The sequence below is a fragment of the Pleurodeles waltl genome, chromosome 9 (genome assembly GCF_031143425.1).
Source record: "Pleurodeles waltl isolate 20211129_DDA chromosome 9, aPleWal1.hap1.20221129, whole genome shotgun sequence".
In the NCBI taxonomy this organism is placed as follows: Eukaryota; Metazoa; Chordata; class Amphibia; order Caudata; family Salamandridae; genus Pleurodeles; species Pleurodeles waltl.
Window position 1 is genome coordinate 278343245 of NC_090448.1, and position 16587 is coordinate 278359831.

The 16587-nt window shown below is 40.1% G+C and overlaps 1 protein-coding gene across 14 annotated transcripts in view; it reads left to right on the forward strand.

The window, feature by feature from the left end:
- Positions 1 to 16587, forward strand: part of FOXP1 (forkhead box P1) — a 767794-nt gene that overhangs the window by 493448 nt on the left and 257759 nt on the right. The gene's annotated exons all lie outside the window — the stretch shown is intronic.

Here is a 16587-nt window from a genome sequence, read left to right on the forward strand (position 1 = left end):
GGTACCCGAGCCTTTCTGATGACCATCAGATTTCCCAGCTCGCTGGTTTTGTTTTTTCTGGATGGCATGTTTGATTATTTATCAGAAGGGGAAGGGAGTTAACTGAAGCAAATAAACATGTGACCTGGCTTTTGTTTTGTTTTCCACCCAGTAAGCAAGCCATGCCCTTTAGCAGATATGCAGAAAATAACAAACATATTGTTCCGTGGTAGGAAAGTTTATGACAAGTTTTAACAGCCAGAATATGATCTCCTCGTGTTTACCCTCTAGCAGTCTAGTTCTCGTTTAGCGTGCAGGTTCCCTGGTTTGTGCAGTCGCAGGTCTCAAAACGTGTTACACGATTTGTCTGTCTGTGTCGCCCTTCTAACTCGAGAGCCTTTAACTGAACCCTTGTACCAGAAAGGGACCCCTCTGATAGTCCCTGTATAAGCAAATAGACATGTTTACATATTCTGGAAAACGACGGAAGCTATATTTAAGAATTAACCGTTTTTAAATCGGACTGAATACATCACAATAAAATCTCACAGCACAGTTTCAGCATCCTTTGAGAATATTTATTTCCAGTGCGCGGTAGCAATTCTTGCTAAACATCCAAGCGTCAAACCACTGGGTAACCCAGAGTGCTACTTTTTATTATCTTAAAAGATATTAACTTTTTTACCATATGCTTAGACTAATTGTTTAAGATACTGGTGCACTGACACTCAAATCTCAATGAGAGCAATAGGACATGAGACGTTCCCTCATTGGTTCTTGATCCCAGCACAGAAATATTGCCAGGTGGGTCCAGTAAAACCCTGCCAATCTCACTTTAGGTTTGTTGGGAGAGAAGTACCGCATTAGGGGCCAGATGTACAAAACTTTTTGCATGGCGCAAACAGCAAATTTCGCTGTTTGCGCCATGCAAAACACGCATTGCGATGCTCATTCCCATTTTGCGAGTCGGTAACTTGGTTACCGACTCACAAAATGGGAATGCGGCTCGCAAATAGGAAGGGGTGTTCCCCTTCCTATTTGCGATTCGCATCGTGATGCAGAATTGCTTTGTGACCGCGGTCGTATAGCAATTCGCAGTTAACACCCATGTAAAGTGGGTGCTAACCCATTCGCAAAAGGGAAGGGGTCCCCGTGGGACCCCTTCCCCTTTGTGAATGGCTCTGAAAAAATGAAACAAAAGAGTTTCATTTTCTCGAGTGTATTGCAGCTCGTTTTCCTTTAAGGAAAACGGGCTGCAATACAAAAAAACCCAGCTTTATTAAAAAAGCAGTCACAGACATGGTGGTCTGCTGTCTCCAGCAGGCCACCATCCCTGTGAGTGCAGGGAATCGCAAGGAGGTCGCAAACTGCGACCCACCTCATTAATTTTAATGAGGTGGGTCTTTGCGACCCCCTTGCGATTCGCAGATGGTGTCAGGGGCACCCTCCTGCATATGGGTTTGTGACTCGCAAATTGCAAGTTGCAAACCCATTTCTACCTACATCTAGCCCATGGTCCGTAAAACCGGTGCCACCCTGCTCTGTTTATTTTCCTCTGACCGGCTTTATGTCTTTTCTTTAGTGGGCTCAACCATCTATAGAGCCCAATGGGAATGTCCAAGTTTTCATCAAAGAGATATTGACAGGAGAGCCTCATTAAGAAGGTTCCCCCAAAGTATACCACCAGTCACAGTGAGGGTGACAACTTTTAGCCTCATACCATGTTTTAAGCTGAAAGGTGGTTGTAAAAGCTGGTTAAATATGAGGGGTATTCGCACCACTATTTGCGAGGCTGTCTGCTGCACCCTGCCACCCCGGATGTAAACTGGTGCCTGATCCCACCATAACTGGGGGCCTTGCATTCCCTTATTTATGTAGGCTTTGTGTGCATTTGAGAGAAATATTTGTGTCTAAGAACACCTAACCTTAAGGCTTTGATTGAGTTTGAAACGTTAGAAAAGCTGCGAATAAACAACAGTGTTGCAGGGGTATCCCCAGCATTAGCCAAGGCGTCTCAAGAGGTGATGAACACATTTGCACCTTGTTACAGATTTTTATAGAATTGGTCACATGTCTGAATGTTTTGATTTTCTCACAAGCAGGTGCAGGCAAGAACTCTTGAAAACTAAACTAGACTACCTTTAAAAATTACTAACATATGAAATATCCACAAGTCCAGCAGCTTTCAAAATATCACACCTTGTGTGCAAAAGCATACCTTCCTCAGCTTCGTGACGGGAACCCTCCAGTGAATTGGTTTCAGAATTGTCAAGAAAACTTGGCAGTTGTAGGCTATCTCAGTCAAGCATTATACACAGGCATTCACATTTATTTCACATTTATCTTGTTCAGGAACTGTGTTTTTGACAGTGGGTGTCCATTTGGATTACTGTCTGTGTTACACAAACTAGTGTATTACCTCCAGGCAGTTCTTCCTCCATGGTGTATGTGACACCAAGTGTTACCCTTTGATTAGATCTCACTTATTGACTGTAGAGTTTTCTGGTGGATCAGGGTGAATCTTCATCCATTCCGTTGTGAAATTGTTGTCACTACTCCACAGTGAAACCCATCTTTATCTCTTTTCCTGTGTACTTGACGGTTGCCTGGTAACCAAGACTTTTGTATTGTATTGTATTGTATTGTATTGTGAGCTATTTGTAAAGTGCATTCCGGCCGTAGCATCGAAGCGCTAACGTAACATCAGAAGGGGAACCTGAAAAGAATGGAAAAAGAAATGCCAAAAGCTAGGAAATCAGCAAAGGAAGGAAACAGCAAAAAGAGAGAAAGGGCTGCAAGACTGAAGGGTGCCTAATCTAGTCTGCAAATAACCAACTTTTAAGCCGCTTTCGAAAATAGAAGTAGGTCTCCTCCATCTTGTTGGGAAGAGGGAGAGAGTTCCAGCGTCTAGCTGCTGTAACTGAGAAGGCTTTATCCCCCCATCTGGCCGTACGGCAACAAGGAATAATATAATTTCCAGTGCAGATGATCTAAGCTGACGTCCTGGCTGGTAGGGCCGTAAAATTGAGCTTAAATAATCACAGCCTTCCTGATGAAAAGTCTTATGAGTAAGACAGAGTACTTTCAATGTAACCCGCCTTTTCACAGGTAACCAATTCAACTGTCTTAAACTACTGCCAGCTGATCAGGAACTCAGTAGTTCCAGAATTAAGCGAGCCGCAGCATTCTGAATCAATTGTAATCGCTTAAGAGAGACCTTCTTTATGTTAAGCATCAGCGCATTACAATAGTCAAGTCTGGAAATCACTAATACTTAGGTCACCCAAATTTTAAGTTCTCTTGGAAGAATAGGAAACATTTTCTTTTTAACATTTTCAGGCACCAATAGCAACTTTTAACTGTGCTATTAATTTGATGTTTGAAGGAGAGAGTCCTATCAAACAAAACACCGAGGTTTCTTACCGAAGAGCTTAGAGCAGGGCATTCATTGCAGGACTTAGGCCACCAGCTAGCGCCCCATATATTGGTATTGAGCCTAACAAGGAGAATTCTGTCTTTTCTCCTTTCAATTTCAGCCAGTTGTTACTCATACAATTATTGATTTCATACATACACGTATGAAATCTATCTGCCACCTCCTCCCAGTTGTGATTGACCGGAATAATCAACTGGGTGTCATCGGCATAAGAAACCGCTTGAAATCCAAAGGAGCGGATCAGTCTGGCAAGAGGAGCCACATATAAATTAAACAAGGTGGGGCTAAGTGATGATCCTTGTGGAACCCCGCAAGGAAGTTGAAATGAAAAAGCTCTGAACTCTCCGCAGCTAACTGCGATTGATCTATCCACCAGGAAAGACTCTAAAATATCAAATCCTTTATCTCTGACACCAGCTTGTTAAAGACGTTGTAACAGCAGATGTGGAGATATAGTATCAAATGCCACAGAGAGATCTAAGAGTACCAAAATAGCACCTTCCCCCTGATCAACTTTCCTCCGGATCATGTCCGCAGAAGAGACCAGGGCAGATTTGGTGCTGTGATCTTTATGAAACCCGTGCTGTGACGGGTCCAAGACCCCACTTGTCTGAAAAAAGCTAGCCAGCTCAGTATTGAGATGTTTCTCTAGTATTTTAGTACTTTGGGACTCAATGCAGTCTGCCTGTACTCAATATATCGCAATTACTGGTTCAAGCCATCCTTAGCTACTTTACCTGCATTGTAAAGTCTGTGAATTCCGAATCAAAGATAAAGGATGCTGTGCCTCCAAGATGGGTGGGGGATTTCGAATTTTAAAGCAACAGAGAACTAGGTTTGTCCAGGTTTTCGACTTGTTCCACAAAGTACTATTAATACTGTCTTCTGTGAGCAAGTAATTAGTACTGTGTCAGATTTCAAGAAGGCTCTGCACTCTAGTTTTGAGAAGTAATTTTCTTCAGACAGGATCTTATTGCTGTCTTTCTTTTATTTGTGCGATAAATTCGGACTCTAGACCATCTTGAAGCAGTGAACTTAGTTATCGAAAGGAGAAGTGGAGCGGATTCCTGACTGTCAGCAAGATCTGGGCAAACCTTATGTTACTGACAAATATGTGTTGTGTTCGCTTCAACTGTGTGATTCTTGCAGGATCCACCAAAGGCTGCACACACTGGCCAGAATTGAAGATCAAATATAAAGCATCAACTGACATTAAAAAGTTGCAGAGATGCTTTTCAGAGAAATTTCTTTGGTGTGCCTAAACTGTCTTTGATCTCCTTAGTCCCCAACGTGTCCCTGTCTAGACCCTGGGGAGGAAGAGGTTTTTCCTCATAACCCCTGCTATTGGGAGGTTTTCTGTTAGCTTCAGGCAGTTGATGTGAATCTGGAACTGTCTAAACCTCTCTAGCATGTACAGAGATTTAAGCAGTATTTTGTATAGACGGTTTTCAGAAATGGACAGTAAAGTGTGCTATATCTGAGTTTACAGCGGATGCTAACCTGCCAAACTTTTGTTCCCTTCTGAAGAACATTTGAACTGAAAAACATTTTAGTGAACGTTTGGACCTAATTTATCTCATTAGTACAAAGACTGTGACCCTCCAGTTCATGTCGGCACCCTCTATGTTGGCCCCTGTTAATGGACAATATGGCAGTAAGTTTTAATCTATGCTACATTAAAACTCTGCCACATTGACTGATATATGTAAATAAACCCAGACATGTCCTAAAGCTGTTTGAGTAGAACCAAATACTCCTCCATGACATAACATTGACCAAAATGCTCAATGTTACTGTAAAATCTAGTGCCTAGTGCACAAGTTCCATAAATACATTTGGGGAAGTATCATGACCTGAGAAGGTGATAGCTGGCACCATCTTGTTTTCTTTGTGTATCTTCTTTTTAAGTGACCTATTTAATGTGACTGTTTAGAAAATCCTATTCTTCTTAGAATCCATAACTTTAACTGTACTTTCAGTACTTTGTGTGTTTTTAGGTCATACCACGTAAATAATCCTTGACTGCTTGTCTTCACTAGCCCTGGAGACCCAAGTGCCCCACCTGAGGGAATTGGGTACTCCATTAGAGCACAATAATATTGATGGTCCAGTGATACTAGTGGTAAGAGGCAGCAGCAACTGAGGATACTGTGTACTAACCAGAGACTGCCAAAGCACTTGAAGAAAGAGTTCACTGACGATGCCAGTTGAACAGCCTGTCAAGAGTTACCATCAGCAAAATCACACAGCCTCTCCCTCACTTGACTTGTGTAAATATATACCTCAGGATTTGAGCATTGCATTTTTTTATATAGCACACAAAATGTATCTTAGATTTCAGCGTACACAAGTGCCTACCCTCACAAAAGAAAACTTCAGGTATTTTCCAATATGCAGTCCATGTAAAGAATGCATGTGAAAATTCAAAGTTAAAAACTGGATGTCTCACAGCTGTCTCAGGCTCACAGACCATACAGTACCACTTACCAGCTTACTCTTTCTGTTGATCTAAAGCAGTAGGTTACAATGGGTGTAACTGGGAAATGTTCACATGCGCCATCAAAGGCAGAAAAACACTGGGGAGGCTCTTTAAAATGCAGCTTTTCAATAATGGATAAATAGTTTGCAAAGGACCAGTGAAAGGCTCCCTCCTTCTCTGCAGGTGATGAGATCATCCAGTTGGGTCTTCTGATTGTTCTTTCCAGGTAAAGCCCCTGACTCCTCTGAGAAGAGGGATGACTTTACCAATGATCAGTCTGTCTATGAAACCTGAGTTCAGAACTAGTGAGATGACAGTACCTCAAAGGACATGGATAAAGTAATGTCTTCTAACATCAAAGTACCTATTCTTCTGATCCTCAAAAACACTGAACCCAGATTCAGTCTTCTGTAAGGATTCCATCAATTCAGTAGTCACTGGAATATATCCTTCCCAGGAAGAAAAACAGGCTTTCCTCTAAATGTCTAATTTTGCATCCTCCTGTAAGAAGGATTATTTGTTGGCTTGGCCTTAAGGGAAAAATGGCTTAAATCTCAATTACGACTGAATCCATCCAGATATAGCTAATGCACTATGCTGGTTGTTTCAAGAAAATGAAGATGGAGAATCTGCTGAAGGACGTTCATAGTTGCAGCATATGGGAAGAGAGCTAAAAGCATGGGTGTCACAGCACCAATCCTTGGCACGGAATTCACACTATTTGTATTACTGATTTTGTCACAAACTGTCTTGGCTGCTCGTGGCTTAGATTAAGGTGATAGTACTCACTCCAAGATGATCCACAACTATCGGACATACTAACCCCAGGATCTGAGGAGAAAGAGTAGTAGTGAAACCTTCTAGAGTCTGTCAGTGTGAACCATGGACCATCAAATGCAGTTCTGCACAGGCAACAGGGGTTCTTACACATCCAATAGATTTTGATTCCAGGGCTTAGACATCATACAAACCCTTGTGTGCCTAAAGAAAGCAGAATGGATCCTTTAGTGCTTCTCACTATGCCTTAGAATGCCTGACACTGCTATTTCCAGTAACTAGATGTTCTGGACAGTCAAGCCATTCTCCCACCCTGAATGCTGTAATGCTTCTGTGGAACCTTCACAGGTTTTTTGAGCCTCTCCTTGCTCTTTCATTTATGGTAAAGGCAACAACATATATTTTTCTTTTCCTCTCAGAAGTCAGTGATTTTCTCTAAGATTCTCACATAATTCTGGACTCCTTCTCTGTTCCCTGCCTTTCCGAGTTTACTCTTCTTACCCCGCCAAAAACTACTCAGCATATTCTCTTAATAAACCCAGGCTTCTCTCTCAACCATTGTATTGACATCTTTTTTTTTGTTAGGCAGTGAATTCTTCAGACTCATCATTAAATAACCTCTGCTGTCTTTGGGTTTCTAACACTTTTATCCTGCAGTACTGAAAACATCCCTTGATTTCCCACTTCTCAAAACGTCCACATTGGATTAGGGGACTATGAGCAACCTTCAGGCCCATATCCCTGCAGTCTACTAATGCTATTAAGACAGAAATCAATGCACAGCACTCAAGCTTTCTTGAATCCTACAACATCTTGAATTCCTTTCATTTCTGTCAGTCAAGACTCGGTCTGCTGCATAGCAGCAAATCTGCTGCAGTCATGTCCTTTCTTGATCTCTCGGAGTGCTGATAGAGAAGAGTGGTGTGACTGCCCTGGTTTTTTACCTCTCTGTGACCTTTCATATATTACATGACATCTTGCTATCTTGACTTGCCTTTCCATGTTTGGTGTCCTCAAAACTGCTTTGTTCTGGATTGCTTCTTAACTCACTATCCTCTTTTTTGCTTGGACTTGAAACTAATCTCCCTTGCTGTTCCTCAGGACTCCTGGCTCAAATCTATCATTTTCAACATGTATGTCATTCCCCTTCCCCAACGCATCAGATCCTTTGGTCTATCCCTGTTGACCTAAGTTGATGACAATGAGATACTCATGTGTTTACCTGGTGTTTCACCAGGAGCTAACAAGAATTTTCAGGACTGTCTTATGGCTGTGGTTATTTTATATTAACCAAAACTCCATAAAATGGAAGACTGATAGACAGAAGTTTTTGTCATGGGCAAAGACATATCTGTTTTATCGCCTGAATAATAGACTTTGGCCCTCTTTTTCCTTTGACCCCTGTTTCTGAGGTTAAGAACATATGTTTTCATTTGGATAATTCTCTTTCTTTATGTAGCCAGATTAGTTCAATCGCTTCTTCTTCTTGTTTATGTCATTTTCTCCTTCTGCACATTATTACTCCTTTCCTTCTACTTTCAGCCCTTCCAATAGTGGAAGAGGTATCTGTCCATTCTTGCATCAGCTACAGTACTGCTCTTTAATTTTGCATCCCTGCTTCCTCTCTCATCCATTTACAATGTATTTACTATGGTGCTGTCTAGTATATCTTTAATCTTCCTTGTTGTACTCACATCTCTTCCATTTTGTCTTCATTTAACTTGATTCCCATCTCAAAATACAGTTGTTTCATAATTGTTGCTTGGTTTATCAGCCCTTTCCCTACCTTGGCTCACTGCACCCTCTATTTACATTTGAATGCCCTCTTCCCTCCCACACACGTAGATCTAAGTAACTTCAATGCTTGAACCTGCCCAAGATTCGCTGCTCTTGCATTGGTGGATCTTCCTTCTCTCATTTTGCTCCTCAGCTCTGGAATTGTTACCGCTTGCTCTACTGCTGATTGATGATCCCCTTGTCTCTTGCAAGTCTTTAAAACCCATCTCTTCTTGTTCACAGGACACTTATCCTTCTATTGGGAGCCAACAATGTCCTATTGTGGGATGCTGTTATGGGCTAATGAGAGCTGTGCCAACTTACTAGAATGGGATAAAATGTATACACTGGCTGTAAGAATAGTATGATTGAGCACCTAGTAGTTCTCCATGGCAAGAGTAGGTTTTAGGGAACCAGGGCCAAAATATGCTAGCTAGAATCTATTCTGCATGGCAGGCAGATATCAGCCCTTAACTGCAACATCTCAGCAAAATGGTGACCTCAGGTGAAATCACATGTGATAACTGTCATTGTGGTTTATTTGTATTTTTAATAAGTAGAAGCAAGACAGACATTAAAACTGCCCAATAGTCAGGCATTTCATTTTCAAACTATTTCCTTACACAGTGTGTTGTGGGTGAACAGTAATACGTTAACTCATCCAATTTCAGCAGTGCCTCTATTGTAATGGATATTTTTGGCTACAATAGGGGCTCGCATTGGGCATCCCATTGTGAGCTATTAGGAAATATTAGCAGCAACTAATCGCCACATAGTGAAAAAAAAATTTAATTGGATTTTGTTGTATCATATGCTTTCTTTGATATCCTCAAATAGTGACTCTCCGTTACACTTAACATACATTTTTAAAATGTTCATTTATAGTATCAAAGCAATGTGTAGCATATTTTAATGGAAACAAGAAACAGTAAGAAATGTTTGGTTTGTAGACTTACAGGACAGTTTGCAATCTTGTCTCATATAAGTAATCACCAATATAAATCACAAACAATTATTGACCAATCATTGTTCTCTCTTACGTAGTGTGTGCTTGTTCCATGTTAGTCAGAGGAAGGTTATGTGAAAAAAAGATAAAACCATGCTTGTTTTCTGCTTCTGGAAGAGCATGTACCCCAAACCAAAGGGTCACACCAACATTCCCTGTCATTAACAAGGTAGTGAACATTGCTCAGCTCATGGACCCCTTTGGATCTCAGCCAAATCCTTCTGGCACAAATCCTCCACATTGCATAAGCAATCTGCGGCATTGCTGAATCAAAGCTCTGTTAAATATCCTTCCCTGATACAAGTTTTCCCCCTCTGCTCACTTATTCATTACCAGCTGGTATTTCCAACCACACTATGCACTGTTTCTAGCATAGCTAGTTTTCTTTGCAAGTCAAGATTTGGTACATTACTAAGCAATCAGAAATATATAACAAGCATTTTCAATGCAACGGGTCTCGCATTTGCTCGAGTTATAAATAAAAGCGTTGTAAATTAAAAAAAATGCAGCGCAATCGCACTATGTAAAATGCAGCGCAGTTGCGCTGTGTGGAAAATAAACAGATAAAGTAGTCCGGACCTCAGGCTGAAAACATCGAGCCTCGTATGTTTTTAGTAGTTTACTGGTGCAGGTGAGCTGAACAGCATAAAAGGCAGGACGTATGTATGCCTTTCACAAATGAAAACAAGCAGATTTTAAAAGGCAAGCCCACGAACCAATGTAAGTGACTGACGTGACATGGGCGCGGTTTGAAGCCTAAAGAGAGATTATAGAATGGACAGAGCGCTTTGCGCTCGCCCATTAAAATGGAAATGGAGATTCTTTGCAACCTATGAAAAATTATATTTTACAAGCCCCCTCCCTCACAGTGAAGCCATATTTGATGTTTATTAGTTAAATCTGTTGCCTCCTGCTGGTGGTGTGCAGAGGGAATGCCTTGTATTGGTCCAGGATGTAGGCTAAGGTGTCATCTATTAAATAGCTCTTCCTGACAGTTGGTGGAGGAAATAACTTTTGTCTCTCAATACTAACCTTTGACGTTTCTGGCAATGTGAAGCATTGGCAGTTTTTTTTGTCAAGTCAAGAGTGTACTTGAATCACAAAGGCCATACCCTTGTGTTTTTACTTCATCACTATCACATGACAGACTTCAGTATGAGAATAACAAATTAACTTGAATGAGATGGAGTTCTGTATTTTACTATTTTCCTAGCAAAAATAAGGTGCATTGGTCAAACATGTAAAATACTTTGGCTACCCATTCAGCATTCAAGTCAGTACACAACACGGGACCCACATACCTCAGTCACTGGCCTCACTTCCCCAAAACCACCATACAACTTTGCTTATCATTGTAATAATGGGAGAAAGGGAGTCAAGAATATTCTATAAATAGTCCTAATGGAATCAGATATATTAGCTCTGTAGTTTGTGTATAAACGGCCACTGGAAATATATTTAAAGGCTGGTCTTGCTACAACTTTCCCTATGATTTTTTCTCAAGTGATGTATATGAATAAATGGAAGAAGAAAACAGAGTAAGCAAATTGGGGGAACCACATCATGGAACATTTTAAGAAAGGACATTGGTAACAAAATACACATAAATTAGTAAATAAAGAAAACATTTTGAAACAAAGATAGTTTTAAGGAAATAATATTAAATAAAAAATATGTTAAAAACAAAATTAGTTTATTAAAGTTAGAAATTAGAAAATACATTCAATTTGCAACTAGATATATGTTAACAATGGGAAACAGTAGCGTACACCATATCAAATCCCAGTTAGGGAATAAAGTTCCCAAAAGTTGAAAATGCACCTCTTTTTACAAAAAATATCGGAGTTTTCAGTGGTATGTTTCTAATGAATATAACATACAGCTCTCTCCCTCCATTTTAAATATGACGCTTGGGAGGATATCCTCCCATAAACCAGGAGTTTTACATATAGATATCTTCACCTCCTCACAGTTTCTTCATGAAATTGAACTACATCCACAAATCAATCTCTCTGTCGCTCTTTCTCTTTTTCTCTTTCTCTCTCTCTCTCTCTCTATTTATATATATATATATATATATATATAAAAACGTACACACACACACACAATATGACATATCTATTGACCGTAATGAACTGTGTATTTACTATTCTAACTCCTCACGCGCTTTGATAGTTGGGAACGTTATAAAGCGGACCGCGGCAAATATAACTGTACTTTTACATTTTATAATGCACTCGCTCAAAACTACCTAAACACACTACAGGAACTGGTCCTCCTAATGCGCCGGCCCTCACAAGGATAGTGTTTCTCACACACACACACACACTTTTCTGCCGAAAGGTGTCGGCCGTGACTTTTTGTACTTTTTTCTTTTCATCCTTATAGGCTTATGCTTGTTTAAAGTTTGCAATAAACCCTTTTCTTTTTTTCATTATTTCTGGTTTTTCACAACTTCTTTATGTTTGTGTCTCAGTGACCTCATGATGAGGATGTTACCGTGTGGATGGATATATATGTATATATATATATCGATAATTTTTTTTTTTTACTGAAAAAGCCAAAACTTAAAGTGATGTTATACTCACGTGTTGAACTGTTGTAAAACTAACATTTAAAAAGGAAAAACAAACACTGAAATTCACCCCAGGAAACCAACATAATCCCATAAAAAGGGGGGTTAGGCATTTTAGGTAGCTAAGATGTATGAAGATGAAGGATCTATCTGAGTCTTGCAGAGGGAACTGTTTATTAAGATTAATTGCATCTACAGCTTAAACATAAGCATATAAAACTTCATTAAAAGTAATCAAAGAATTGGTTTCCATGCTTCTCTAAATGCCATTAATCTTGCAAGTTTCTTTTTATGTTGAGGTGAAGTGATTTCTCAGTAATACCATTCCATTAACTTGTTTTTCTGTTAAATCACATACAACCCTTTTGGAATGTTTGGGTAGGGTTCAATACCAAGCAAAACATTTTCTCCCTGGATGCACACTTCTGAAGTTAGGACCAAAAAAATATTGTTGAAAAAAGTTATTGAATAAAAGTGTAACTGAACTGGTCTACATTTTCTTAAGCAATAGTGTCACACAATTCTGTAATGTCAACACAAATGTTTCCAGGCATTTCCCACCAATCCAGCCTTGAATCAGGGGAGAACATTGGTTAAAGCTCCTTCATACACTTCCCTACATCCAACTTCTTGAATAGCTTCTCAGACATCATCACTCGTCTAGCCCTTCAAACTAGTAACCTTCAAATTCTCAGAGACTAATACTTGGACAGAAAGTATGCTCTTCAATGAAGCACAAGATCTTCTTGAGACCTGCACCATTCTTGGTTTCACACAGTAGGTTTGTAACCCCACCCATGTTGCAGGTAATGAGTCTAATTGAATCATAACTAATGTTGACAGCATTAATACATTGCAAATCCTCTCCATTCCCTGGACATACTACTTCAGCATTGCTTTTGACCTCTCTTTCTTATGGCACAGAAAGTTTCTACTCATCTTTTATCAGCTAAAGACTAAGGTTTGTCCAAAATCTCTGACCCCCGTCAGTACTCCATGTAAAAGAAGCATTTTTTCAGACTTGAACATTATCTGCAATACAGACGTTTTCAGTCAATGGCTCACTGTCTCACTAAACCGAAAAGCACTCTTTAGGACATCTATCCAATGCTACTCTTCCCGATCTCCTGCCTCTGTGTCACAGAACTGCTGTAGATAAACAAAAATGAGCAGAGTGCATCTTTTGTTTTAACTTTAACCCTTTTCACAAAAACCTCCCACAGTCTCTACTTAATAAATACAAAAGTGCATCCACAACGCACAGGCTGTATTGAGTCCATAACCAGTCCCTTTACAGTCTTCAGTTTTCCTCACAGTCAGTCCTGCACACTGCATGCTTTACAACAGATCCTTCTTTGATAGCAATGCAGCAGCCTTTCTGATTTCATCTTCACTAAAACTGATAGATAGGAAAACTTTTCAATGGGTGCTCCACCCAATCAGCTTACCACTTTTAATACAGCTCTAGATCCTACTACTGCTGCAATCCCATACCTGTGCTCACCTCTTTTCTTCCAGTGGAGAAAAACATCTAGTAGAAATAATGTCCATGAATGTGGGCTCCCTATTGGATTCCAGTCCTTTATGAATAACCAAACCAAGCTAAGAATACAATAATTCCCATTCCAATGTTCCTCTATCATTTAATCTTTGCTGGGAGAAAGCACTGGGCACTGGTCATTGCACTTTAAAATAAGTCTACTTCTGATCCATTGATACTCATTTATTATCACCCTATCGCACATTTTCTCTTTCCATCCCGAGTCACAGAAAGTTTGTCAATTGACCCTCTCTCACTCTTCAATGAGGTTACCAACACTGGACACTTCTCATGCTGGTTAGACTACCATTCTTATTCAGTCTAAGATGACCTTCACTCAGATATATCTCCTGCCCTTGGCAATGGTAGGAAGTGAAGATTGGCACACTTTTATACCCCGAACAATGTTGGTAAATAAATATAATCCTGCCATTGGCCAAGATATGTGGACACTTGCACACATAACCCTGCTGTTGGAAAAAGCACAGTTAGACAAAAGCTTAGATGCTTCCATAGGTAAAGTGGAAGGTGAGAGGAGACACCACCCAGTAAAACAAGAGAAGTTAAATATGTACATCCCCCACCCTTGGATAGGTTTTGGGAGTAGGGCACACACCACCACAGCCCTCTTATTTGGTACTTAATTAGACAAATAGATCCCTCTGCCGCCCGGCATGCTAAGGCAAATTGGCAACACGCTATCTCATCCCGGGCATGGTGAAAAAAATGACAGCTCCCTGCCATGAGCAAGGCAATTGGGGGTGGGGGGGAGATAAGCACACACCACCTCTATTCTCGGGCAAGGCAAAAGTACTTAATTAAAAAATACACCCCGGTCCTTGAGTAAGGTGGGGGAGGTAGTGACTAGAGGCACACTAGCCCTACTCTTGGGCAAAGTAGGGTAGATAAAAAAACTACAATCCCCCACTCTTGACCAAGGTGTGGAAGCAAAGTAACACCTACATTCTTTAACACGAACAAATATCACTTATAACAGAAATTTGTTGTACTCATACAAGTGTATTTTTAAACGTTTTAATAACAACTGAAAAAGTTGATATGGTATGTTACCTTATATGATACTGGCTATGTGCGTGAAATCATGTTGGCACTGGAAACACTATTAGGCTGGAGTAGGAGTTATAGTTAAATGAGTGAAGGGAATGCCAGCTAAGAGAAATGTAAAACCATAACTTGTTTTTTAGTATTCATTTTGTAAATTGCGATCAAAACTCTGTTAATTTTTTTTTACCTTAATTTACCCAGAAATATTTTTGTTTGGCTATAAGATGCAGAATCTAGCTCAACCAAAGCAGCCATTGGACAGTTACCAATGTTTTTAGTTTGGTATGAATCTGTTAGCTCATTTCTAGAAAAAAAATCTGTGTCAAAACGCGTTCGGATATTCCAGATCTGATTGGCTGCCTGGAGAGGAACATTTCATTTCCACTAGCAAAAGGCACGGAGACTCGAAACTGAGTCATCAGACCATATTCTGAAAAAGCTTGTTTTTTGATCATGGAGGGGAAGTATGAACAGACCACACCCTGAGCGGTTCCATAGCACACCACAAATGGGTGGAAAACATTCCTTAATAAATAAATAACAAATTTACACCATAGGGTTTTTGGACTCTCTGACCAAGAAATAATATGCTGTTTTTGGGCCATCTACGTAACATTTTAGGTCAGACATCTCTGAGTAGCTTGTAAGCTACTGGTAGCTCTTAAGATGCCTGTAGGTAGCTCTCAGGTGTGTAGCCCAGCCTACAAAATTAAAAGTATTTGCTTGACTCAATTAAAATATGTTTATCAACAATTAAAAAGTGTGTATTTGAGATGAAAATGTGTGCATCTTTGGAACTCCTAAACTGTTGTTTGGAAAACAAATGGTTGAATTTCCAAAATATATTTAAAGCTTATATTTGAGTGCTAAATCATTTGGTGTTGTGGAGAGGTATTACTAATATTAGCATGGTGCCAGGGGCGTTGCAGCTATGACTGTTTGGTATTACACATATAAAGGCATTCAAAACTGACAAAACCATTTTGTACATTACTGCGGGCAACTGTGCCCTATGTCTGAGATGATCACTGGGGCTAATCAGGCTAAGGGTGACCACTAATGTAAACTTGCCTGATGTGGTGACTATTATAACACTACAACACTCATAACATAAGTAGCTCTCATTGATTTTCATTGAACAGAAGTAGCTTTTATTTTTACAAAAGTAAAGGTTGAGGACCTCTGGTTTAGGTATGATAAATGCTTTCCAGGTTTCAAAGAGTCAAATACGGATCGGGAATGCTACAAGTATCAGTGTTGGTCAGAGTGCATGGCTAAATGAAATGCATTGTGCAAGCAGGTGATGTTCTACGGGCACGAGAGACATGGGTTTTGGGCACAGGGCAATCATCACTGAAGCATTGACCCTCATGCAGAAGTATATGATTCATTTAATGTGTTTCAAAAATCACAAATGAACCCACCAAGGCATCCTCCATAGCGGCAACATTGGGTTGAAAGCCCTTCTTATTCGGCTCTCTTGTTATTTTGACGGGTCCTTGCTTTTGTGGAGGGCGTGCAACACATAGGCGTTTATTTGTTTTCTCTTTGCAGACCTTTTATGTGGAACCTGCTGTGCCTTGAGGCCTCGGGCGTGATATCAAATCAAATAACAAATAAATACGCTGAACAGTGCTGCACCCATAATAAACATTTGGTTTTGTAATGTAGTTTTGTTCATATCTGCACACAGAGTGTGTGTCAACTAATAATGGGTAAAGTCGGCACACACTTTTACTCCATGCAGCGTATAAATCAGGATTAAGCTTTGTCTCTGTTTGCCAATGCATTTACCCTAAACATCCGGGGTTATAGAATTTACAGTTGTTTCCTCACAGATTTTTTCCAAGGATCTCCGTGTTCTGATATATAACATATCATGTCATTTCGCTGCAGAGCGGACTCGCTGATAGCTCCAATATTGAGATTTTCACATTAGCCTACGGTATTTTGC